Source organism: Coregonus clupeaformis, chromosome 1, assembly GCF_020615455.1.
Source record: "Coregonus clupeaformis isolate EN_2021a chromosome 1, ASM2061545v1, whole genome shotgun sequence".
NCBI classification, from domain to species: domain Eukaryota; kingdom Metazoa; phylum Chordata; class Actinopteri; order Salmoniformes; family Salmonidae; genus Coregonus; species Coregonus clupeaformis.
In genome coordinates this window covers 10,700,071-10,727,533 of record NC_059192.1, presented here as the reverse complement: position 1 = coordinate 10,727,533, position 27,463 = coordinate 10,700,071, and the positions used below count along the sequence as shown (strand labels likewise).

Below are 27,463 nucleotides of genomic sequence, written 5' to 3'. Positions count from 1 at the left end.
AGCTACTGTCTGCTGGGTTCATGTTGGTCAGATCATACTGTTATGATTTAACTGGATAGAACCCAAATGCAGACAAGTACACCAAGCCAGAGAAGTCTTAACAGGTTTATTATAATGTTCAATAGTCCAGGTTTCCAATAAATGGGGAAGAGCAAGTCCAGGTTACAGGGAGGGTACAGATCCAGGTCAGGGCAGGTGTGGTACCGTAATGTCCTAGTGTCCGTGGTGAGTCCAAAGGAGAGGCCCGATAGTGGAGAGCAGGATGGTGGTGGCAGGAGTGAAGCGGAGGCAGGAGTCAGGTTCCAAATATCTGTGGCACAGGAGAAAAAGTAAATAAACAGTCCAAAAAAACACAAGAGCGAAAACAGACAGGTTGAGTCGGCAGCGAGACTAACATGGTTGTCTTGACTATGATCTGACGATGAGTGGAAAGTTTGACCGGGTCTTAAAGGCTGAGGTGATTATGGTGAATGAGCTGCAGCTGGAACCCTGACTCCCGCACACCAGACTTCACTCCTGCAATCAAGGACAGACAGAGGGGAGGGGGAGAGCAGAGAGAGAGCTACCTAGCAGCAGTAGGCCTAACAATTACTAGCTGTTTGGGGTTTTAGGCTGGGTTTCTGTACAGCACTTCGAGATATTAGCTGATGTAAGAAGGGCTATATAAAATAAAATTGATTGATTGATTGATTGTGTAGCTCAGTTGGTAGAGCATGGCGCTTGCAACGCCAGGGTTGTGGGTTCGATTCCCACGGGGGACCAGTATGAAAAAATGCATGCACTCACTAACTAAGTCGCTCTGGATAAGAGCGTCTGCTAAATGACAAAATGTAAATGTATATGAGAGAAGTAACATTATAAAGATTGGTCATTTCCAAAAGTTATTTTGTACATAAATTAATAACATTTGATATTCATAACAAAATTCCTATGCAGAATATTACATCAATATTACGAAACAAGCTTAGTGGGAAAACACTGCTTGTGAGTTTTGCTGAATATTACAACACATCAAAGTATACAGTGCCTTCAGGAAGTATTAACACTCCTTGACTTTGTCCACATTTTATTGTGTTACAGCCTGAATTTAAAATTGATTTAATTGAGATTTGTGGGTCACTGGCCTACACACAATACCCCATAATGTCAAAGTGGAATTATGTTTTTCCAAATTTTTACGAATTAATAAAAAATGAAAATCTGAAATGTCTTGAGTTAAAATGTATTCAACCCCTTTGTTATGGCAAGCCTAAATAAGTTCAGGAGTACACTTTTGCTTAACAAGTCACATAATAAGTTGTATGGACTCACTCTGTGTGCAATAATAGTGTTTAACGTGATTTTCTAATGACTACCTCATCTCTGTACCCCACACATACAATTATCTGTAAGTTCCCTCATTCGAGCAGGGAATTGCAAACACAGATTCAACCACAAAGACCAGGGAGGTTTTCCAATGCCTTGCAAAGAAGGGCACCTATTGAATATCTCTTTGAGCATGGTGAAGTTATTATTTACACTTTGGATGGTGTATCAATACACCCAGTCAATACAAAGATACAGGCGTCCTTCCTAACTCAGTTGCCAGAGAGAAAGGAAACCGCTCATGGATTTCACCAAGAGGCTAATTGTGACTTTAAAACAGTTACAGAGTTTAATGGTTGTGATAGGAGAGCACTGAGGTTGGATCAACAACATTGTAGTTACTCCACAATACTAACCTAAATGACAGAGTGAAAAGATGGAAGCCTGTACAGAATAAAAATATTCCAAAACATGCATCCTGTTTGCAACAAGGCACTAAAGTAATACTGCAAAAAACATGGCAAAGCAATTACGTTTTGGTCCTGAATACAAAGTGTTATTTTTTAGGCAAATCCAACACAACACATTACTGTGTACCACTCTCCATATTTTCAAGCATAGTGGAGACTGCATCATGTTATGTGTATGCTTGTAATCGTTAAGGACTGGGGAGTTTTCCATTATAAAAAAGAAACGGAATGGAGCTAAGCACAGGCAAGATCCTAGAGGAAAACTTGGTTCAGTCTGCTTTCTACCAGACACTGGGAGATGAATTCACCTTTCAGCAGGGCAATAACATAGCAAGGCCAAATCTACACTGGAGTTGCTTACCAAGAAGACAGTGAATGTACCTGAGTGGCCGAGTTACAGTTTAGACTTAAATCTACTTGAAAATCTATGGCAAGACATGCAAATGGTTCTCTAGTAATGATCAACAGGCAATTTGGCAGAGCTTGAAGAATTTTAAAATAATAATGGGCAAATGTTGCACAATCCAGGTGTGGAAAGGTCTTAGAGACTCACCCAAGACTCACAGCTGTAATCACTTCCAAAGGTGCTAAGTATTGACTCAGGGGTTTGACTACTTATTTCCTGTTGAACGCGGAACAAGGAAGAGCTCAGATTTGTTCTTTTGAAAAGTTTGTTGTTTTGAAAGTGTATTGGAAAGTTTTTATTAGCTAGCTAACTTTTTAGTTTGGATCCTGTGACACAGTTGGCATCAGTTGCTGGGATTGCTAGTCTCTGTCCAGTGATCCTGCTGACCAAGGACGGGTCTGAGGAGCTATTTGGCGTTGCAGCTAGCCTAGCTGCTAGCTAGTGGCATATCAAGCTAGCAGGGTTTTCTGGTTGAGGGCTTGAACGCAGCCCGTGACGCTGTTAGCCATTGTGGCTGGGACCGCGGATTGTCCCAGGTATGTGGCTGTCTAGATCCCTGCTCTTTGTTGTTTCAATCTTCCCTGTGAACCTGAGGTTCAAGGACAAGGTAGCTCTTCTGGAAAGAGCCAAGAACTTGAGAGGAACATACAGTTGAAGTCGGACGTTTACATACACTTAGGTTGGAGTCATTAAAACCCGTTTTTCAACCACTCTACAAATGTCTCGTTAACAAACTATAGTTTTGGCAAGTCGGTTAGGACATCTACTTTGTGCATGACACAAGTAATTTTTCCAACAATTGTTTACAGTCAGATTATTTCACTTATAATTCACTGTATCACATTTCCAGTGGGTCAGAAGTTTACATACATTAAGTTGACTGTGCCTTTAAACAGCTTGGAAAATTCCAGAAAATGATGTCATGGCGTTAGAAGCTTCTGATAGGCTAATTGACATCATTTGAGTCAATTGGAGGTGTACCTGTGGATGTATTTCAAGGCCTACCTTCAAACTCAGTGCATCTTTGCTTGACATCATGGGGAAATCAAAATAAATCAGCCAAGACCTCAGAAAAAAAATGGTAGACCTCCACAAGTCTGGTTCATCCTTGGGAGCAATTTCCAAACGCCTGAAGGTACCACGTTCATCTGTACAAACAATAGTACGCAAGTATAAACACCATGGGACCACGCAGCCGTCATACCGCTCAGGAAGGAGACGCGTTTTGTCTCCTAGAGATGAACGTACTTTGGTGCGAAAAGTGCAAATCAATCCCAGAACAACAGCAAAGGACCTTGTGAAGATGCTGGAGGAAACAGGTACAAAAGTATCTATATCCACAGTGAAACGAGGAAGAAGCCACTGCTCCAAAACCGCCATAAAAAAGCCAGACTACGGTTTGCAACTGCACAAGGGGACAAAGATTGTACTTTTTGGAGAAATGTCCTCTGGTCTGATGAAACAAAAATAGAACTGTTTGGCCATAATGACCATCAATATGTTTGGAGGAAAAAGGGGGTTGCTTGCAAGCCGAAAAACATCATCCCACCCGTGAAGCACGAGGGTGGCAGCATCATCCTGTGGTGGTGCTTTGCTGCAGGAGGGACTGGTGCACTTCACTAAATAGATGGCATCATGAGGAAGGACAATTATGTGGATATATTGAAGCAACATCTCAAGACATCAGTCAGGAAGTTAAAGCGTGGTCGCAAATGAGTCTTCCAAATGGACAATGACCCCAAGCATACTTCCAAAGTTGTGGCAAAATGGCATAAGGACAACAAAGTCAAGGTATTGGAATGGCCATCACAAAGCCCTGACCTCAATTCTATAGAAAATTTGTGGGCAGAACTGAAAAAGCGTGTGCGAGCAAGGAGGCCTACAAACCTGACTGTTACACCAGCTCTGTCAGGAGGAATGGGCCAAAATTCACCCAACTTATTGTGGGAAGCTTGTGGAAGGCTACCCAAAACATTTGACCCAAGTTAAACAATTTAAAGGCAATGCTACCAAATACTAATTGAGTGTATGTAAACTTCTGACCCACTGGGAATGTGATGAAAGAAATAAAAGCTTAAATAAATCATTCTCTCTGCTATTATTCTGACATTTCACATTCTTAAAATAATGTGGTGATCCTAACTGACCTAAGACAGGGAATTTTTACTAGGATTAAATGTCATGAATTGTGAAAAACTGAGTTTAAATCAGATGGCTCATTCATCACAAAATCATTTGATGTTGCCAATTATTTTAATGATTACTTAATTGGCAAAGTGGGCAAACTTAGGCAGGAAATGCCAACAATGAACAGTGAGCCATCGTATTCACTCATAAAAAAACAAATAATGAAAGAAAAGCATTGCATGTTTGAATTTTGTAAAGTTAGTGTGGGAGAGGTGGAAAGATTATTGTTATCGATCAATAATGACAAACCTCCTGGCATTGACAATTTAGATGGAAAGCTACTGAGGATTTGTAGCTGACTCTATAGCCACTCCTATCTGGCATATCTTTAATCTGAGCCTAGAGGAAAGTCTTTGTCCTCAGGCCTGGTGGGAAGCCAGGTAATTTTGGTATGTTTTTTTTTTTTTTTTTTTTTTCACCTTTATTTAACCAGGTAAGCCAGTTGAGAACAGGTTCTCATTTACAACTGCGACCTGGCCAAGATAAAGCAAAGTAGGCTACGTGTGCCTTTAAAAAAAGAAATGTATGTAGTTCTGTCCTTGAGCTGTTATTCTCTATTAATGTTCTATATTATGTCATGTTTCATGGTTTGTGTGGACCACAGGAAGAGTAGCTGCTGATTTTGCAACAGCTAATGGGGATCCTAATAAAATACCAAATAAATTCACTTTGTCATTATTGGGTATTGTGTGTAGATGGGTGAGAAAATACATCGATTTAATCCATTTTGAATTCAATAAGTTAAGGGGTATGAATACTTTCTGTAGGCCGTGTATAGACCAAAACCAACACCCTTTATAAACAAACTTAGTAAGGGTTATGACAATGCAGCAGATCGACCTGTTATCTTCCAGGTTTGGTGTTGATCTTAAAGATGAATACTGTCCTTTAAGGCTTTTTAATATTTGTGTAACATTATTTCTATTGATTAAATCACATTCTCAGTTATTGTATGGTAGTGAACCGGCAATGTATAACAATGCATTAGTTAATATAAATTAGCATTGTACTGTAATGGTATTTACACTAATCAAGTCGGTGAATGACGATTATTAGTGATTTCAAACACAAACTAATTCCACAAATGTTGGTGCAAAAGTTATTTTAGAAAACAACAAACAAGCCAGTGTACACACAGTATTCTTCTATCCTCGTGGGAAACTAACATTTATTTACCCCTAACCCTAAACCTTACCCTTACTATAACCCTAACGTTTAGTAACCCTTGTTTTGAACACGCTTGTTCCTCACTTCTGGCTGAGAAAATAAAGAGAATTTAGCACAGTATCAAGCCCTATATGGAATGTATACACTGACTGTACAAAACATAAGGAACTCCTTCCTAATATTGAGTTGTACCCCCTTTTGCCCTCAGAACAGCCTTAATTCGTCAGGGAATGGACACTACAAGGCGTAGAGAGGGAACAGAGGGGAAACCAATTCTCTCTCTCTCTCTGTCTCTCTCTCTCCCTCTCTCTCTGTCTCTCTCTCCCTCTGTTTCTCTCTCTCTCTCTCTCTGTCTGTTTCTCTCTCTCTCTCTCTCTCTCTCTCTCTCTCTCTCTCTCGATGGAAAACATATGTTGCTCAGACTTCAACTTTTAAAAAACATATTTTCCATGGAACTGAAACTCCACTAACTGAGCATTTCCAACAAAAGGGTGTTTTTCAGCCAGCACAACTCCAGGGGATCCAAATGTACTTTCAATTGCCTCATCTTCATCGTGGGCTTCTGATGATCAAATCAAATGTTATTGGTCGCGTACACATATTTTGTAGATGTTATCGCTGGTGTAGCAAAATGTTTATGCTTATGCCTATGATTTGTCCTTAAGAGTTGTCCGTATGATTTGTCCTTAATAAAAAAAATTATAAAAAAAAAGACAAAAAAACCCCCCAAAAAAACACTGTCCGGTATTGCACAGGAGTAGTTGATAAAGAGCTTTGTGGTGTATGATTGTACACATATGTAACGGAAACGTTGAATAATCCATATCTATCGCCACAGTTTGTGAAAATTGAAAAGTTGTAGTTTCCCTCATCAGCTTTGGTAGCATGTTTTATCTCATAAGAGTAGGTGTTGTTCGTTACTGTCACATTACAGAGTTTTGTACAATGTTGTATTATAGTTGAATTTTTCTTCCATGCATACTTATCAGCTGTACATCCCGAGCTTTTGTTACCTACGGCATTGAAATCCACATTACACGTCAGGTTATGGTTCTGTCCTGCTACAACCGATTGATTTTCACACGTTACATTAACCCCTGGAAAACAAACAAGGAAATGAATGAATGAACAAGCAACATAATATCGGATATCAATGAATGAAAGGATATCAATGGATAATATTGGATATCAATGAATGAAAGGATATCAATGGATATTTTGTCCACTCAGTGTATAGGAATGTTGTATTGTCACATTTCATTTGAATTACTAGACCTTTTCCTGGTCACATAAACCAATTGAACCCATTTAACACTGGTCACTGTCCGGTATAGCACAGGAGTAGTTGATGAAGTGCTTTGTATTTTAGCATTGTACTCACAAGTAACAGAAACTTCCAATAAGCCATATCCTTCAGTTTGTGAAAATTGAAAAGTTGTGGTTTCCCCTCATCAGCTTTGGTAGCATGTTCTATCTTATAAGAGTAGGTGTTGTTCGTTACCGTCACGTTACAGGGTTTTGTACAATTTCGTATTATAGTTTTTGAATTATCCTTCCATACATTCCATACTTTTTGTGATGTGAGGGGTTCAATTTTGAATTTTGAGTGTTATTGGATATAAGAGCAGGGGTACTGGGCTATCTTCAGACAAGTCTTGTGAGGCTTTTGGAAAACTAGAGCAAAACAATCAACATGTACAATGCCGTCAGAAGGTATTCAAACCCCTAGACTTATTCCACGTTATGTTGTGTTACTGTCTGAATTAAAAATGTATGAAATAGATTTTCTACACACAATAGCTCATAATGACAAAGTGAAAACATGTTTTTAGAAATTTTAGCAAAGGTATTGAACATTTTATACAGAAATATCTAAGTTACATAAGTATTCACACCCCTGAGTCAATACTTTGTAGAAGCACCTTTGGCAGTGATTACAGCTGTGAGTCTTTCTGGGTATGTCTCTAAAATTTTTCCCGTTATTCTTTTCAAAATTCTTCAAGCTCTGTCAAATTCGTTGTAGATCATTGGTAAACAACCATTTTCAGGTCTTGCCTCAGCTGTTTAAGTCAAAACTGTAACTCGGCCACTCAGGAACATTCACGGTCTTCTTGGTAAGCAACTCCAGTGTAGACTTGGCCTTGTGCTATTGCTGGTGTAGTGGATCAGCATTCTAACTGTAACAAAACAGTGCAGGCTGCTCTGAGAGTCTAATCACATTCCGCTCACTTTGCAGCTGTGCGAGCGGTAAATACCATGGCGGTGCAGATAACCAACAGCGGTGCCACAGGCCAGGGTAGGAAAAAGAAGCAAGAGGGAAAAGTTTCAGATGCGGAGCGTGGTCATTGGAGGGTCGAGTGTCTTGTAGAGAAGGGGACTACTGCACCGGCCATCTCCGCGGTGAATGCTCACATTAAGTTGAGCAGCAACAGACTCTCATGCCCCGGGGTTGGGGGTAACGCATAGGGGTATTTGGCCTCTGTAAGAACGCTTAAATTGGCTACATTTACGGCGAAAAATCACTACGTTCAGTGGTTTAACAGGGACAGAATCAAGAGTTCTGCAATTACTACCCATTCTGTTTGGGTCAGCAGCAATACCGGACTCACTGTTTATGGTGGCTGCAATAGAACCAATTTCAGGTTTGGATAGTCTTTGCGAAATGCCAGGGGAATAGATTCTAAAAGGTAACAAGTTAAAGTTGGCAAAACAAAACCCTCCTTGCAAGATTAAAAAAAAAAAAAAAACCTGGGGGTTTTCAAATTCGGGAGACACTTTATTCCGTCTCATTCTGAAGAGCTTTACAGAATTGACAAAAGGGAGGAAGGGTCTCACGAGATAATAAACTGGAGTCAAGAGTGTGAGGAAGCGTTTGTAGAGTTAAAGAAACAGTTGTATTAAGCACATGCATTGGGGTAGAATTACCGTCTTTCATTTTTGTGTATTAAATAAGAGTCTAAGCCAGGGGTGTCAAACTCATTTTAGCTCAGGGGCCACATGGAGGAAAATCTATTCCCAAGTGGGCCGGACCGGAAAAATCATGGTATATATAACTTAAAAACAACAACTTCAGATTGTTTTCTTTGTTTTAATACGATCAACATACAACATAAAGCTGGAGCCTGAGGACAGTGTGTCCAAAATAGTACAAGCACAACATCACTATTAATCATAAAACACCTCAAGTTATTTGAAAGTTCTGAGGACAAAGAACACACAAACACACAATGCCTCAGTGATTCACAGAAGCATATCACAGATCACAGAACTATATCAGGGTGTCTCATGTAGCACTTTAAGTGGGGTTGCATAGTTTATTTGACTCCTGATACCTGGCATCTTTTAGCTTTCACCAGCGCATCAATATCAGGCGTCACATCCTGAGTGGCAGCCAACTTCAGGATGTGATTCAAGTGCTTGTCGTTGTCACGATCGTCAAGCATAGAGGTGGACCAAGGCGCAGCATGTGCAAAATACATCTCTTTATTATGGAAGAGAGAAAAACACGAAACCGAACACTATCCAAAACTTACAAAACAACAAACGACCGTGAAGCTAAATAACGTAAGTGCACAGACAAGCAACAAACGTTCAACTTAGACAATTACCCACAAACACATGATGCCCATGGCTGCCTTAAATATGGCTCCCAATTAGAGACAATAAACCACAGCTGTCTCCAATTGAGAACCAATCTAGGCAGCCATCAACATACAAACACCTAGACAAGACATTACGCCATAAACCTACAAACCCCTAGACAAACCAAAACACATACTTCACCATGTCACACCCTGACCTAACTAAAATATTAATGAAAACAAAGATAACTAAGGCCAGGGTGTGACATAACCCCCCCCTTAAGGTGCGAACTCCGGGTGCACCAGCATAAAGTCTAGGGGAGGGTCTGGGTGGGCGTCTGTCCACGGTGGCGGCTCTGGCACTGGTCGTGGTCCCCACCCCACCATAGTCACTACCCGCTCGTAGCCTCCTCCAAATGACCACCCTCCAACTTAACCCCACTGGATTAAGGGGCAGCACCGGACTAAGAGGCAGCACCGGACTAAGGGGCAGCACCGGACTAAGGGGCAGCACCAGGATAAGGGGCAGCACCAGGATAAGGAGCAGCACCAGGATAAGGGGCAGCACCAGGATAAGGGGCAGCACCGGGCTAAGGGGCAACACCGGACTAAGGGGCAGCACCGGACTGCATGGCGGATCCTGGCTGGCTGGCTCTGGCGGATCCTGGCTGGCTGGCGGATCCTGGCTGGACGGCTCATGGCTGGCTGACGGATCTGGCTGCTCATGGCTGGCTGACGGATCTGGCTGCTCATGGCTGGCTGACGGATCTGGCTGCTCATGGCTGGCTGAAGGATCTGGCTGCTCATGGCTGGCTGACGGATCTGGCTGCTCATGGCTGGCTGACGGATCTGGCTGCTCATGGCTGGCGGAAGGCTCTGGCTGATCCTGTCTGGCGGAAGGCTCTGGCTGATCCTGTCTGGCGGAAGGCTCTGGCTGATCCTGTCTGGCGGAAGGCTCTGGCTGATCCTGTCTGGCGGAAGGCTCTGGCTGATCCTGTCTGGCGGAAGGCTCTAGCGGCTCCTGTCTGGCGGAAGGCTTTAGCGGCTCCGGTCTGGCGGACGGCTCTGAAGGCTCATGGCAGACGGGCGGCTTAGCAGGCTCAGTACAGACGGGCAGTTCATGCAGCGCTTGGCAGACGGACAGTTCAGACGGCGTTGGGCAGACGGGCAGTTCAGGCGCCGTTAGGCAGACGGCAGACTCTGGCCGGCCGAGACGCCCTATAGGCCTGGTGCGTGGTGCCGGAACTGGAGGTACCGGGCTGAGGACACGCATCTCAGGTCTAGTGCGGGGAGAAGGAACAGGGCACGCTGGACCCTGGGGACGCACATAAGGCCTAGTGCGTGGTGCCGGAACTGGTGGTCCCGGGCTGAGGACACGCATCTCAGGGCTAGTGCGGGGAGCAGCAACAGGCCGGACCGGGCTGGCGACGCCGCACCGTAGGTTTGGTGCGAGTGGCAGGAACAGGCCGGGTCGGGCTGGCGACGCGCACCGTAGACTTGGTGCGGGTGGCAGGAACAGGCCGGACCGGGCTGGCGACGCGCACCGTAGGTTTGGTGCGAGTGGCAGGAACAGGCCGGGTCGGGCTGGCGACGTACACCGTAGGCTTAGTACGTGGAGCAGGAACCGGCCGGGCTGGACTGGCGACGCACACCGTGGGTCTGGTACGTGGAGCAGGAACAGGTCGGGCTGGGCTGGCCACGTACACCGTAGGCTTAGTACGTGGAGCAGGAACCGGCCGGGCTGGACTGGCGACGCACACCGTGGGCTTGATGCGTGGAGTAGGAACAGGCCGGTCCGTACTGGGAACACACACCACTGGCCTTAACCGGGGATCAGGAACGGGCCGGACCGGACTGGTAACACACCTCAGTCTCTTACGCCGTGCCTCAACTGCTTCCCCTCCCTCTACTGGCCAATGGCTCCCGTAAACCGGTAGCCTTCTCTCCACGTCTCCCTGTGGCAGCCTCCTGCTGCCCAGCCGCCAAAGCCATGTGCCCCCCCCCAAAAACTTTTTGGGGTTGCCTCTCGTCCCTCCGACGATGGCCCTGCTGACGCCGTTGCTCCTCTCTCAGTCGCCTCTCCACTGTTTCACTCCATGGCCGTCGATCCATCCCATCCAGGATTTCCTCCCAAGTCCAAGACCCTTTACCTTCCAAAATCTCCTCCCATGTCCAGACCCTTGGCTCCTGGACACGCCGCTTGGTCCTTTGATGGTGGGTAATTCTGTCACGATCGTCAAGCATAGAGGTGGACCAAGGCGCAGCGTGTGCAAAATACATCTCTTTATTATGGAAGAGAGAAAAACACGAAACCGAACACTATCCAAAACTTACAAAACAACAAACGACCGTGAAGCTAAATAATGTAAGTGCACAGACAAGCAACAAACGTTCAACTTAGACAATTACCCACAAACACATGATGCCCATGGCTGCCTTAAATATGGCTCCCAATTAGAGACAATAAACCACAGCTGTCTCCAATTGAGAACCAATCTAGGCAGCCATCAACATAAAAACACCTAGACAAGACATTACCCCATAAACCTACAAACCCCTAGACAAACCAAAACACATACTTCACCATGTCACACCCTGACCTAACTAAAATATTAATGAAAACAAAGATAACTAAGGCCAGGGTGTGACAGTCGTGAGCCTTGAGCGCAGCTTTGTTTTATTAATGCTCATTACAGAGAAAACTTGCTCACAAAGATATGTGGTTCCAAACATGCACAACAGTTTTGCAGCGAGGGCTGTCAAGTTGGGGTAACCTGGCAAGAGATTCTGATTAAATGTGTCCAAGCCAGCTGCGGCAAATTTGCCCTTCAAATCCGAGTCACACTGCAAGTCTATTATTTCAAGTTGGATGCTGACGGGCAGATCAGAGGGATTCACGGTGAATGGCGAGCAAAAAACGTTGAAGTCTTTCTCCAGTTCACCAAAAATCTGAAAGCGTTGCTCAAACTCCCGTAACAGTCCCGTTATTTTATCTTTGAACCGCTTCATGTCTGCCACATGTTGGGTCGCGCACACATTTTTCAGACAGGGGAAGTGAGCTGCATCACCACCGGCAAGTTGCGTCTCCCACAATGACAGCTTCAACTTGAAAGAACGTATGCTGTCATAATACTGCGTGACAACTTTGTTGCGCCCTTGCAGCTGTTTGTTCAAGTTATTCATGTGCTCTGTAACATCCACCATAAATGCAAGGTCCTGCATCCATTCTGCGGAATGGAATTCTAACACTGGTTTGCCCTTTTCTTCCATGAACTGTTCAATTTCTTCTCGTAAATCAAAGAAACGCCTCAGCACCTCGGCTTAACCATCTTACCTCAGTGTATGGCAGGCCATAGATGTGGTCTTTCTCTCTGAGAAGGCTGTCAAACTGACAGTGATTCAGTCTTCTGGATCGGATGAAATTAACAGTTTGGATGACCACCTTCATGACGTTATCCATCTTTAATGACTTGCAACACAAAGCCTCCTGGTGCAAAATACAGTGAAAAGTAAAAAAATCACGTCCTCCATTTGCAGATTGCACTTTCTCTCTGAACTTTGTCACAACGCCTGCTTTTTTCCCGATCATTGAGGGCGCACCATCTGTAGCCAGGCTGACAGCGTGGGACCAGTCCACTCCGACCCTGTCCAGCGCGCCGACGAGTGCGGTAAAAATATCAGCTGCTGTCGTTGTATCTGTCATCGGCACCAACTCCACGAACTCCTCGGTGACGGTCAATGTGTCATCAACTCCGCGGATGAAAATGGCCAGTTGTGCAACATCTGTAATGTCCGTGCTTTCATCAATTGCAACCGAAAACGCAATAAATGACTTTACTTTTGCTTCAACTGGCTGTCCAAATCCACTGAAAGATCGGAAATCCTGTCTGCAACTGTGTTTCTTGTCAGGCTGATATTTACAAAAGTCTGACGCTTTTCAGGGCACACAATCTCCGCTGCCTTCATCATGCATGTTTTTACAAATTCACCCTCACTAAATGGTTTTGAAGCCACTGCGATTTCATTAGCAATGAGATAGCTAGCTTTCACTGCAGCGTCACTGATGTCTCGGCTGTGAGTAAACACAGACTTGACCTACTTGCTCTGCCCCGGTATAAACAGTTTGCTTGCTTAACACAATTGCTATTGCGCCATCCAGTGGACGCAATTGGAACTGCAGTTTATTTTATTGAAAAATTGCAGCGCATTTTTATACTTTACAAAATCATCTCGCGGGCCGGATTAAACCCGTTTGCGGGCCTGATCCGGCCCGCGGGCCGGACGTTTGACACCCCTGACTTAGTGTATAGGAATGTTGTATTATCACATTTAATTTGAATTATTACTAGAAATGTCCCTGGTCACATGAACCAATTTAACCCATTTAATACTGGTCACTGTCCGGTATAGCACAGGAGTAGTTAATTAAGTGCTTTGTAGTTTAGCATTGTACTCACAAGTAACGGAAACTTTAAATAATCCATATGGGTCGCCACAGTTTGTGAAAATTGAAAAGTTGTGGTTTCCCCTCATCAGCTTTGGTAGCATGTTCTATCTCATAAGAGTAGGTGTTGTTCGTTACCGTCACGTTATAACATTGTATTTGAGTATTTGAATTATCCTTCCATCCATACTTATTAGTTGTACAATTTGGGTTGATACCTATGGCACTGAAATCCACTTTACACGTCGGGTTATGGTTCTGTCCTGCTACAACCGATTGATTTTCATACGTTACTTTAACCCCTGGAAAACAAACAAGGACATGAATGAATGAACTAGCAACATAACATCGGATATTAATGGATAATATTGGATATCAATTAATGAAAGGATATCAATGGATAATATTGGATATCAATTAATGAAAGGATATCAATGGATAATATTGGATATAAATTAATGAAAGGATATCAATGGATAATATTGGATATCAATTAATGAAAGGATATCAATGGATAATATTGGATATCAATGGATAATATTGGATATCAATTAATGAAAGGATATCAATGGATAATATCGGATATCAATTAATGAAAGGATATCAATGGATAATATTGGATATCAATTAATGAAAGGATATCAATGGATAATATTGGATATCAATTAATGAAAGGATATCAATGGATAATATTGGATATCAATTAATGAAAGGATATCAATGGATAATATTGGATATCAATTAATGAAAGGATATCAATGGATAATATTGGATATCAATTAATGAAAGGATATCAATGGATAATATTGGATATCAATTAATGAAAGGATATCAATGGATAATATCGGATATCAATTAATGAAAGGATATCAATGGATAATATTGGATATCAATTAATGAAAGGATATCAATTGATAATATTGGATTTCAAACTATATTAATGAGTGAAAATGCAACATAATATCATAGCACTGTTACAGTATGATAAACGTGTTCATACACATACAATGACAAATGTGCACATTCACATTCATATGCACATTATCATACGGTGGGGTCATGAAATTATTAACCCCCTTCATAAAGATGAGCAATAATGACTGTACATTCTTAGAAGTAAAGCTTCTGGGTTTCCACATCAGCGGAACCTTTGCAGGTCCTTGAGGAACCCCTCTGAAAAGGGCCTCAGAGGAACCCCCTGTGTAAAAGTTCAAACCAGAACCTTTTTGTGATGTGAGGGGTTCAATTTTGAACCTTTTTATTAATATATTATAGAGGTGACAGCCTATAAGATTGGGGGCATGGCTTATTGGAGATGTGGCTTTCAGCTAGTTCTTTATGGCCACCCATTAGTGTAAATGTCATTCCGGTTCATCATGTTAAGTTTGTACACTGCAAATTACCCCCAAAATGAAATAATATTGAGTGTTATTGGATATTAGAGCAGGGGTACTGGGCTATCTTCAGACAAGTCTTGTGAGGCTTTAGGAAAACTAGAGCAAAACAATCAACATGTACAATGCCGTCAGAAGGTATTCAAACCCCTAGACTTATTCCACGTTATGTTGTGTTACTGTCTGAATTAAAAATGTATGAAATAGATTTTCTACACACAATAGCTCATAATGACAAAGTGAAAACATGTTTTTAGAAATTTTAGCAAAGGTATTGAACATTTTATACAGAAATATCTAAGTTACATAAGTATTCACACCCCTGAGTCAATACTTTGTAGAAGCACCTTTGGCAGTGATTACAGCTGTGAGTCTTTCTGGGTACGTTTCTAAGAGCTTTCCACACCTGGATTGTGAAAAATGTTCCCGTTATTCTTTTCAAAATTCTTCAAGCTCTGTCAAATTCGTTGTAGATCATTGGTAAACAACCATTTTCAGGTCTTGCCTTAGCTGTTTAAGTCAAAACTGTAACTCAGCCACTCAGGAACATTCACGGTCTTCTTGGTAAGCAACTCCAGTGTAGACTTGGCCTTGTGCTATTGCTGGTGTAGTGGATCAGCATTCTAACTGTAACAAAACAGTGCAGGCTGCTCTGAGAGTCTAATCAAATTCCGCTCACTTTGCAGCTGTGCGAGCGGTAAATACCATGGCGGTGCAGATAACCAACAGCGGTGCCACAGGCCAGGGTAGGAAAAAGAAGCAAGGGGGAAAAGTTTCAGATGCGGAGCGTGGTCATTGGAGGGTCGAGTGTCTTGTAGAGAAGGGGACTACTGCACCGGCCATCTCCGCGGTGAATGCTCACATTAAGTTGAGCAGCAACAGACTCTCATGCCCCGGGGTTGGGGGGTAACGCATAGGGGTATTTGGCCTCTGTAAGAACGCTTAAATTGGCTACATTTACGGCGAAAAATCACTACGTTCAGTGGTTTAACAGGGACAGAATCAAGAGTTCTGCAATTACTACCCATTCTGTTTGGGTCAGCAGCAATACCGGACTCACTGTTTATGGTGGCTGCAATAGGACCAATTTCAGGTTTGGATAGTCTTTGCGAAATGCCAGGGGAATAGATTCTAAAAGGTAACAAGTTAAAGTTGGCAAAACAAAACACTCCTTGCAAGCTTAGAAAAGAAAAAAAACCTGGGGGTTTTCAAATTCGGGAGACACTTTATTCCGTCTCATTCTGAAGAGCTTTACAGAATTGACAAAAGGGAGGAAGGGTCTCACGAGATAATAAACTGGAGTCAAGAGTGTGAGGAAGCGTTTGTAGAGTTAAAGAAACAGTTGTATTAAGCACATGCATTGGGGTAGAATTACCGTCTTTCATTTTTGTGTATTAAATAAGAGTCTAAGCCAGGGGTGTCAAACTCATTTTAGCTCAGGGGCCACATGGAGGAAAATCTATTCCCAAGTGGGCCGGACCGAAAAAATCATGGTATATATAACTTAAAAACAACAACTTCAGATTGTTTTCTTTGTTTTAATACGATCAACATACAACATAAAGCTGGAGCCTGAGGACAGTGTGTCCAAAATAGTACAAGCACAACATCACTATTAATCATAAAACACCTCAAGTTATTTGAAAGTTCTGAGGACAAAGAACACACAAACACACAATGCCTCAGTGATTCACAGAAGCATATCACAGATCACAGAACTATATCAGGGTGTCTCATGTAGCACTTTAAGTGGGGTTGCATAGTTTATTTGACTCCTGATACCTGGCATCTTTTAGCTTTCACCAGCGCATCAATATCAGGCGTCACATCCTGAGTGGCAGCCAACTTCAGGATGTGATTCAAGTGCTTGTCGTGAGCCTTGAGCGCAGCTTTGTTTTATTTATGCTCATTACAGAGAAAACTTGCTCACAAAGATATGTGGTTCCAAACATGCACAACAGTTTTGCAGCGAGGGCTGTCAAGTTGGGGTAACCTGGCAAGAGATTCTGATTAAATGTGTCCAAGCCAGCTGCGGCAAATTTGCCCTTCAAATCCGAGTCACACTGCAAGTCTATTATTTCAAGTTGGATGCTGACGGGCAGATCAGAGGGATTCACGGTGAATGGCGAGCAAAAAACGTTGAAGTCTTTCTCCAGTTCACCAAAAATCTGAAAGCGTTGCTCAAACTCCCGTAACAGTCCCGTTATTTTATCTTTGAACCGCTTCATGTCTGCCACATGTTGGGTCGCGCACACATTTTTCAGACAGGGGAAGTGAGCTGCATCACCACCGGCAAGTTGCGTCTCCCACAATGACAGCTTCAACTTGAAAGAACGTATGCTGTCATAATACTGCGTGACAACTTTGTTGCGCCCTTGCAGCTGTTTGTTCAAGTTATTCATGTGCTCTGTAACATCCACCATAAATGCAAGGTCCTGCATCCATTCTGCGGAATGGAATTCTAACACTGGTTTGCCCTTTTCTTCCATGAACTGTTCAATTTCTTCTCGTAAATCAAAGAAACGCCTCAGCACCTCGGCTTAACCATATTACCTCAGTGTATGGCAGGCCATAGATGTGGTCTTTCTCTCTGAGAAGGCTGTCAAACTGACAGTGATTCAGTCTTCTGGATCGGATGAAATTAACAGTTTGGATGACCACCTTCATGACGTTATCCATCTTTAATGACTTGCAACACAAAGCCTCCTGGTGCAAAATACAGTGAAAAGTAAAAAAATCACGTCCTCCATTTGCAGATTGCACTTTCTCTCTGAACTTTGTCACAACGCCTGCTTTTTTCCCGATCATTGAGGGCGCACCATCTGTAGCCAGGCTGACAGCGTGGGACCAGTCCACTCCGACCCTGTCCAGCACGCCGACGAGTGCGGTAAAAATATCAGCTGCTGTCGTTGTATCTGTCATCGGCACCAACTCCACGGCACCAATGTGTCATCAACTCCGCGGATGAAAATGGCCAGTTGTGCAACATCTGTAATGTCCGTGCTTTCATCAATTGCAACCGAAAACGCAATAAATGACTTTACTTTTGCTTCAACTGGCTGTCCAAATCCACTGAAAGATCGGAAATCCTGTCTGCAACTGTGTTTCTTGTCAGGCTGATATTTACAAAAGCCTGACGCTTTTCAGGGCACACAATCTCCGCTGCCTTCATCATGCATGTTTTTACAAATTCACCCTCACTAAATGGTTTTGAAGCCACTGCGATTTCATTAGCAATGAGGTAGCTAGCTTTCACTGCAGCGTCACTGATGTCTCGGCTGTGAGTAAACACAGACTTGACCTACTTGCTCTGCCCCGGTATAAACAGTTTGCTTGCTTAACACAATTGCTATTGCGCCATCCAGTGGACGCAATTGGTACTGCAGTTTATTTTATTGAAAAATTGCAGCGCATTTTTATACTTTACAAAATCATCTCACGGGCCGGATTAAACCCGTTTGCGGGCCTGATCCGGCCCGCGGGCCGGACGTTTGACACCCCTGACTTAGTGTATAGGAATGTTGTATTATCACATTTAATTTGAATTATTACTAGAAATGTCCCTGGTCACATGAACCAATTTAACCCATTTAATACTGGTCACTGTCCGGTATAGCACAGGAGTAGTTAATTAAGTGCTTTGTAGTTTAGCATTGTACTCACAAGTAACGGAAACTTTAAATAATCCATATGGGTCGCCACAGTTTGTGAAAATTGAAAAGTTGTGGTTTTCCCCTCATCAGCTTTGGTAGCATGTTCTATCTCATAAGAGTAGGTGTTGTTCGTTACCGTCACGTTATAACATTGTATTTGAGTATTTGAATTATCCTTCCATCCATACTTATTAGTTGTACAATTTGGGTTGATACCTATGGCACTGAAATCCACTTTACACGTCGGGTTATGGTTCTGTCCTGCTACAACCGATTGATTTTCATACGTTACTTTAACCCCTGGAAAACAAACAAGGACATGAATGAATGAACTAGCAACATAATATTGGATATCAATGGATAATATTGGATATCAATTAATGAAAGGATATCAATGGATAATATTGGATATCAATTAATGAAAGGATATCAATGGATAATATTGGATATCAATTAATGAAAGGATATCAATGGATAATATTGGATATCAATTAATGAAAGGATATCAATGGATAATATTGGATATCAATGGATAATATTGGATATCAATTAATGAAAGGATATCAATGGATAATATCGGATATCAATTAATGAAAGGATATCAATGGATAATATTGGATATCAATTAATGAAAGGATATCAATGGATAATATTGGATATCAATTAATGAAAGGATATCAATGATAATATCGGATATCAATTAATGAAAGGATATCAATGGATAATATTGGATATCAATTAATGAAAGGATATCAATTGATAATATTGGATTTCAAACTATATTAATGAGTGAAAATGCAACATAATATCATAGCACTGTTACAGTATGATAAACGTGTTCATACACATACAATGACAAATGTGCACATTCACATTCATATGCACATTATCATACGGTGGGGTCATGAAATTATTAACCCCCTTCATAAAGATGAGCAATAATGACTGTACATTCTTAGAAGTAAAGCTTCTGGGTTTCCACATCAGCGGAACCTTTGCAGGTCCTTGAGGAACCCCTCTGAAAAGGGCCTCAGAGGAACCCCTGTGTAAAAGTTCAAACCAGAACCTTTTTGTGATGTGAGGGGTTCAATTTTGAACCTTTTTATTAATATATTATAGAGGTGACAGCCTATAAGATTGGGGGCATGGCTTATTGGAGATGTGGCTTTCAGCTAGTTCTTTATGGCCACCCATTAGTGTAAATGTCATTCCGGTTCATCATGTTAAGTTTGTACACTGCAAATTACCCCCAAAATGAAATAATATTGAGTGTTATTGGATATTAGAGCAGGGGTACTGGGCTATCTTCAGACAAGTCTTGTGAGGCTTTAGGAAAACTAGAGCAAAACAATCAACATGTACAATGCCGTCAGAAGGTATTCAAACCCCTAGACTTATTCCACGTTATGTTGTGTTACTGTCTGAATTAAAAATGTATGAAATAGATTTTCTACACACAATAGCTCATAATGACAAAGTGAAAACATGTTTTTAGAAATTTTAGCAAAGGTATTGAACATTTTATACAGAAATATCTAAGTTACATAAGTATTCACACCCCTGAGTCAATACTTTGTAGAAGCACCTTTGGCAGTGATTACAGCTGTGAGTCTTTCTGGGTACGTTTCTAAGAGCTTTCCACACCTGGATTGTGAAAAATGTTCCCGTTATTCTTTTCAAAATTCTTCAAGCTCTGTCAAATTCGTTGTAGATCATTGGTAAACAAACATTTTCAGGTCTTGCCTTAGCTGTTTAAGTCAAAACTGTAACTCAGCCACTCAGGAACATTCACGGTCTTCTTGGTAAGCAACTCCAGTGTAGACTTGGCCTTGTGCTATTGCTGGTGTAGTGGATCAGCATTCTAACTGTAACAAAACAGTGCAGGCTGCTCTGAGAGTCTAATCACATTCCGCTCACTTTGCAGCTGTGCGAGCGGTAAATACCATGGCGGTGCAGATAACCAACAGCGGTGCCACAGGCCAGGGTAGGAAAAAGAAGCAAGGGGGAAAAGTTTCAGATGCGGAGCGTGGTCATTGGAGGGTCGAGTGTCTTGTAGAGAAGGGGACTACTGCACCGGCCATCTCCGCGGTGAATGCTCACATTAAGTTGAGCAGCAACAGACTCTCATGCCCCGGGGTTGGGGGGTAACGCATAGGGGTATTTGGCCTCTGTAAGAACGCTTAAATTGGCTACATTTACGGCGAAAAATCACTACGTTCAGTGGTTTAACAGGGACAGAATCAAGAGTTCTGCAATTACTACCCATTCTGTTTGGGTCAGCAGCAATACCGGACTCACTGTTTATGGTGGCTGCAATAGGACCAATTTCAGGTTTGGATAGTCTTTGCGAAATGCCAGGGGAATAGATTCTAAAAGGTAACAAGTTAAAGTTGGCAAAACAAAACACTCCTTGCAAGCTTAGAAAAAGAAAAAAAACCTGGGGGTTTTCAAATTCGGGAGACACTTTATTCCGTCTCATTCTGAAGAGCTTTACAGAATTGACAAAAGGGAGGAAGGGTCTCACGAGATAATAAACTGGAGTCAAGAGTGTGAGGAAGCGTTTGTAGAGTTAAAGAAACAGTTGTATTAAGCACATGCATTGGGGTAGAATTACCGTCTTTAATTTTTGTGTATTAAATAAGAGTCTAAGCCAGGGGTGTCAAACTCATTTTAGCTCAGGGGCCACATGGAGGAAAATCTATTCCCAAGTGGGCCGGACCGGAAAAATCATGGTATATATAACTTAAAAACAACAACTTCAGATTGTTTTCTTTGTTTTAATACGATCAACATACAACATAAAGCTGGAGCCTGAGGACAGTGTGTCCAAAATAGTACAAGCACAACATCACTATTAATCATAAAACACCTCAAGTTATTTGAAAGTTCTGAGGACAAAGAACACACAAACACACAATGCCTCAGTGATTCACAGAAGCATATCACAGATCACAGAACTATATCAGGGTGTCTCATGTAGCACTTTAAGTGGGGTTGCATAGTTTATTTGACTCCTGATACCTGGCATCTTTTAGCTTTCACCAGCGCATCAATATCAGGCGTCACATCCTGAGTGGCAGCCAACTTCAGGATGTGATTCAAGTGCTTGTCGTGAGCCTTGAGCGCAGCTTTGTTTTATTAATGCTCATTACAGAGAAAACTTGCTCACAAAGATATGTGGTTCCAAACATGCACAACAGTTTTGCAGCGAGGGCTGTCAAGTTGGGGTAACCTGGCAAGAGATTCTGATTAAATGTGTCCAAGCCAGCTGCGGCAAATTTGCCCTTCAAATCCGAGTCACACTGCAAGTCTATTATTTCAAGTTGGATGCTGACGGGCAGATCAGAGGGATTCACGGTGAATGGCGAGCAAAAAACGTTGAAGTCTTTCTCCAGTTCACCAAAAATCTGAAAGCGTTGCTCAAACTCCCGTAACAGTCCCGTTATTTTATCTTTGAACCGCTTCATGTCTGCCACATGTTGGGTCGCGCACACATTTTTCAGACAGGGGAAGTGAGCTGCATCACCACCGGCAAGTTGCGTCTCCCACAATGACAGCTTCAACTTGAAAGAACGTATGCTGTCATAATACTGCGTGACAACTTTGTTGCGCCCTTGCAGCTGTTTGTTCAAGTTATTCATGTGCTCTGTAACATCCACCATAAATGCAAGGTCCTGCATCCATTCTGCGGAATGGAATTCTAACACTGGTTTGCCCTTTTCTTCCATGAACTGTTCAATTTCTTCTCGTAAATCAAAGAAACGCCTCAGCACCTCGGCTTAAACATCTTACCTCAGTGTATGGCAGGCCATAGATGTGGTCTTTCTCTCTGAGAAGGCTGTCAAACTGACAGTGATTCAGTCTTCTGGATCGGATGAAATTAACAGTTTGGATGACCACCTTCATGACGTTATCCATCTTTAATGACTTGCAACACAAAGCCTCCTGGTGCAAAATACAGTGAAAAGTAAAAAAATCACGTCCTCCATTTGCAGATTGCACTTTCTCTCTGAACTTTGTCACAACGCCTGCTTTTTTCCCGATCATTGAGGGCGCACCATCTGTAGCCAGGCTGACAGCGCGGGACCAGTCCACTCCGACCCTGTCCAGCGCGCCGACGAGTGCGGTAAAAATATCAGCTGCTGTCGTTGTATCTGTCATCGGCACCAACTCCACGGCACCAATGTGTCATCAACTCCGCGGATGAAAATGGCCAGTTGTGCAACATCTGTAATGTCCGTGCTTTCATCAATTGCAACCGAAAACGCAATAAATGACTTTACTTTTGCTTCAACTGGCTGTCCAAATCCACTGAAAGATCGGAAATCCTGTCTGCAACTGTGTTTCTTGTCAGGCTGATATTTACAAAAGCCTGACGCTTTTCAGGGCACACAATCTCCGCTGCCTTCATCATGCATGTTTTTACAAATTCACCCTCACTAAATGGTTTTGAAGCCACTGCGATTTCATTAGCAATGAGGTAGCTAGCTTTCACTGCAGCGTCACTGATGTCTCGGCTGTGAGTAAACACAGACTTGACCTACTTGCTCTGCCCCGGTATAAACAGTTTGCTTGCTTAACACAATTGCTATTGCGCCATCCAGTGGACGCAATTGGAACAGCAGTTTATTTTATTGAAAAATTGCAGCGCATTTTTATACTTTACAAAATCATCTCGCGGGCCGGATTAAACCCGTTTGCGGGCCTGATCCGGCCCGCGGGCCGGACGTTTGACACCCCTGACTTAGTGTATAGGAATGTTGTATTATCACATTTAATTTGAATTATTACTAGAAATGTCCCTGGTCACATGAACCAATTTAACCCATTTAATACTGGTCACTGTCCGGTATAGCACAGGAGTAGTTAATTAAGTGCTTTGTAGTTTAGCATTGTACTCACAAGTAACGGAAACTTTAAATAATCCATATGGGTCGCCACAGTTTGTGAAAATTGAAAAGTTGTGGTTTCCCCTCATCAGCTTTGGTAGCATGTTCTATCTCATAAGAGTAGGTGTTGTTCGTTACCGTCACGTTATAACATTGTATTTGAGTATTTGAATTATCCTTCCATCCATACTTATTAGTTATTAGTTGTACAATTTGGGTTGATACCTATGGCACTGAAATCCACTTTACACGTCGGGTTATGGTTCTGTCCTGCTACAACCGATTGATTTTCATACGTTACTTTAACCCCTGGAAAACAAACAAGGACATGAATGAATGAACTAGCAACATAACATCGGATATCAATGGATAATATTGGATATCAATTAATGAAAGGATATCAATGGATAATATCGGATATCAATTAATGAAAGGATATCAATGGATAATATCGGATATCAATTAATGAAAGGATATCAATGGATAATATTGGATATCAATTAATGAAAGGATATCAATGGATAATATTGGATATCAATTAATGAAAGGATATCAATGGATAATATTGGATATCAATTAATGAAAGGATATCAATGGATAATATTGGATATCAATTAATGAAAGGATATCAATGGATAATATTGGATATCAATTAATGAAAGGATATCAATGGATAATATTGGATATCAATTAATGAAAGGATATCAATGGATAATATTGGATATCAATGGATAATATTGGATATCAATTAATGAAAGGATATCAATGGATAATATCGGATATCAATTAATGAAAGGATATCAATGGATAATATTGGATATCAATTAATGAAAGGATATCAATGGATAATATTGGATTTCAAACTATATTAATGAGTGAAAATGCAACATAATATCATAGCACTGTTACAGTATGATAAACGTGTTCATACACATACAATGACAAATGTGCACATTCACATTCATATGCACATTATCATACGGTGGGGTCATGAAATTATTAACCCCCTTCATAAAGATGAGCAATAATGACTGTACATTCTTAGAAGTAAAGCTTCTGGTTTCCACATCAGCGAAACCTTTGCAGGTCCTTGAGGAACCCCTCTGAAAAGGGCCTCAGAGGAACCCCTGTGTAAAAGTTCAAACCAGAACCTTTTTGTGATGTGAGGGGTTCAATTTTGAACCTTTTTATTAATATATTGTAGAGGTGACAGCCTATAAGATTGGGGGCATGGCTTATTGGAGATGTGGCTTTCAGCTAGTTCTTCATGGCCACCCATTAGTGTAAATGTCATTCCGGTTCATCATGTTAAGTTTGTACACTGCAAATTACCCCCAAAATGAAATAATATTGAGTGTTATTGGATATTAGAGCAGGGGTACTGGGCTATCTTCAGACAAGTCTTGTGAGGCTTTAGGAAAAAGAAGCAAGGGGGAAAAGTTGACGACAGCGTCCTAAAGCGCCAATCTATGCAGCAGAGTTTCAGATGCGGAGCGCGGTCATTGGAGGGTCGAGTGTCTTGTAGAGAAGGGGACTACTGCACCGGTCCTCTCCGCAGTGAATGCTCACATTAAGTTGAGCAGCAACAGACTCTCATGCCCCGGGGTTGGGGGTAACGCATAGGGTTATTTGGCCTCTGTAAGAACGCTTAAATTGGCTACATTTACGGCGAAAAATCACTACGTTCAGTGGTTTAACAGGGACAGAATCAAGAGTTCTGCAATTACTACCCATTCTGTTTGGGTCAGCAGCAATACCGGACTCACTGTTTATGGTGGCTGCAATAGAACCAGTTTCAGGTTTGGATAGTCTTTGCGAAATGCCAGGGGAATAGATTCTAAAAGGTAACAAGTTAAAGTTGGCAAAACAAAACACTCCTTGGATGCTCAGAAAAAGAAAAAAAAACCTGGGGGTTTTCAATTTCGGGAGACACTTTATTCCGTCTGATTCTGAAGAGCTTTACAGAATTGACAAAAGGGAGGAAGGGTCTCACGAGATAATAAACTGGAGTCAAGAGTGTGAGGAAGCGTTTGTAGAGTTAAAGAAACAGTTGTATTAAGCACATGCATTGGGGTAGAATTACCGTCTTTCATTTTTGTGTATTAAATAAGAGCCTAAGCCCTTCTAAGCCGGGGGCTTGGTGGACTCCACAACTTGGTGTACAACAAGTTGTAGAAACATCTCAAGGATGATCAATGGAAACAGGATGCACCTGAGCTCAATTTCAAGTCTCATAGCAAAGGGTTTGAATACTTACGTAAATAAGGTATTTCTGTTTTTGATTTTTTATACATTTGCAAATATGTCTATAAAAACCTGCTTTTGCTTTGTCATTATGGGGTATTGATGAGGATTTGTATTATTTATTTAATCAATTTTAGAATAAGGCTGTAACGTGTGTGCCCCTGGCTAGCCATCTGGTTTGCTTAATATAAGGAATGTGAAATGATTCATACTTTTACTTTTGATACTTAAGTATATTTTAGCAATTAAATGTACTTTTGATACTTAAGTATATTTAATACCAAATACTTTTAGACTTTTAATCAAGTAGTATTTTACTGGGTGACATTCACTTTTACTTCAGTCATTTTCTATTAAGGCATCTTTACTTGTATGACAATTGGGTACTTTTTCCACCACTGGAATTTATACACCTCTGTCAGCATCATTGAAGTTAGAAAACTGTCAGTGTTCAACCTTAGCATGACAATACAATGACATTTAATCTAACGGTAGGAAAAACTATATATATCTGAAAGCCACGCTGGAGGATGTTCAGGGTTCCTCGAGTCACCACTAGTTCTAAGAGTGTATAAAATAAATAATTCAAATCCTGAGCTATATTGTATGCTAAAAAAACGGGGAAGTTGTATTATTTTATACTAATACAATTGCTCAGATAAATATATTTTGTTTAACAAGTCATATATTTTTTTCTCAAAAAGGTAGGGGTCAGAATTATTGACACCCCTGAAGATTCTTATAAATAAAGTATTGAAAAGTTTAGTATTTGGTCCCACATTCCTAGCAAAGCAATGACTACATCAAGCATGTGACTCTACAAACTTGTTCGATGCATTTGTAATTCGTTTTGGTTGTGTTTCAGTTATTTTCTGCTCAATAGAAATGAATGGTAAATAATTGATTGTGTCATTTTGGAGTCACTTTTATTGTAAATAAGAATAGCATATGTTTCTAAACACTTCTACATTAACGTGGATTCTACCACGATTATTGATAATCCTGAATTAACCGTGAATAATGATGAGAGGGTCAAAGATCCTACCCCCAAGACATGCTAACCCCTCACCAATACCAGGTTAGCATGTCTTGGGGCTATGATCTTTGACCCTCTGTAACTTTCTCACTTATAACAACCATAACAATGTATAAAATGGGCAGTTTGAATTTACCGTTTTTTGCTGACTGGACATTAGAAGTGGCCAAACCAAGACACAGAAACAGGAGAAGCATTTTGCCATGTGTCCTAAAGCAAAAACAACAAATCCCACAAAACATGATTAGCTTTTTTTAAACTTTTCCTGTTGAAAGACAATATCTCAAGTATAAATACAGTAATGCACACACACTTAAGCATAAAAAAAGACGTTTAGACTCAACTGCGAAAATCAAGGAGTTAAAAAATACTTTGGCGTTGTAAAATAGGTATGACAGGTTATGAATTGCAACCTAGGGCTCTCCTCGCCTTACCTTTTCCACACTACACAAAAATGATTTTCACCTTCATGCATTTTCCTCTCTCCACAGCATTAGTAGGCCGACCAAAGAAAACACCCACTGTCCAGCTGAATGTCACCAGCGCAGAGGAAAATAAAATAACCTTCTAAAATGGAAACTCTGAGGACTTGACTAATAACTCCTGACGCAAGCGTGCACACACAAGTGTGTCTTCAGGGCAGGCGTGCACACACACGCACTGATCTAAGTAGGTTAGTATACTGTA

General features: G+C 41.6%; 1 long non-coding RNA gene across 1 annotated transcript; it reads right to left on the bottom strand.

Annotated features, from left to right (window-relative positions):
• Nucleotides 1-5,958: 5,958 nt before the first annotated feature.
• Nucleotides 5,959-27,463, bottom strand: LOC121568289. The gene is made up of 3 exons (XR_006001226.1): nt 27,211-27,463; nt 26,913-26,986; nt 5,959-6,632 (listed from the first exon to the last, which is right to left on the bottom strand). It is a non-coding gene; the product is annotated as an uncharacterized LOC121568289 (long non-coding RNA).